The following is a 961-nucleotide window of genomic DNA, read 5'->3' as shown; positions in this document are numbered from 1 at the left end:
GCGACGCCAATTTTCTTCACCGCTCCAATACCGCCCCCTTAGCCGAATCGCCACCTGAGTGTTTCCGCCTCCTTCAAAGTTCAAATCGCCCCATGGGGGCGCTAGCGACCAGGTTAAGAAACACTGTACTACCTAGTAAGGTCAAAGGAATGGACGGTGATTTCGACGTCGTAGTCAGGTTCGCTAATGGGAAAAAGCAGATAATGAGTCCAAACTGGATAAAGACGGTCTCAAAAATGCAAACGAAACGACTTTTTTAGACACGCCCCTCTTATCGTCTTATCACAAAATAGTAAAAACAGTAACCAGAATGCTAGCAATCCCTATGGATAGTTTGATGGCATGGAAGGTTTCGACTGTTGATTAGAGAATAGTCAAACATGAGGTTCGGACTATATAAAGAGAAAAATCGATGAGCTGGAGGTAAATCGCGAAGTGTGGCGAAACAAAGGTCCGCCACACTACACAATAACTACAAACTGCAGTGCATTACTTATATTGTGCGCCCGGAAACACCGGTCAAGAAACACTGACCTAGTTAATAGTTGTGTTTCAGTTGGTTGCGGATTTAGTTGCGGGTTTTGAAAAGTGACTATAGTTATAGTTCTAGATTCTAGTTGCAGATTTTGAAAAGTGACTAGTTCCAGCTTTAGTTCTAGTTTGCAGATTTTGAAAACTGGGTTGTTCTGGATATACTACTAGTTTCGGATTTTGAAAATTGAGGAGTTGTAATTCTGGTTCTAGTAGCGTTTTTAAAAATCCCACTAGTCTGTATAAGTCTGACGCTAGAGCGTCCAGCCTAGACGCGCAGTGCACGGTGATTGCGCGGATAAAAAAGTGGCGGTGATGACTGATGAATCGATAACCTTACAGTTCTCTTCCATGTCCATCATCCAAACATCTCGACGACGCAGAAAAAACTGCCCTCATCCTCCTGGAATCACGCGAAACGGTCAATAAA

Source organism: Botryllus schlosseri, chromosome 15, assembly GCF_051294905.1.
Source record: "Botryllus schlosseri isolate E-star chromosome 15, Bs_hap1, whole genome shotgun sequence".
Classification (NCBI taxonomy): Eukaryota; Metazoa; Chordata; class Ascidiacea; order Stolidobranchia; family Styelidae; genus Botryllus; species Botryllus schlosseri.
Note: the sequence above shows the minus strand (reverse complement) of the source record.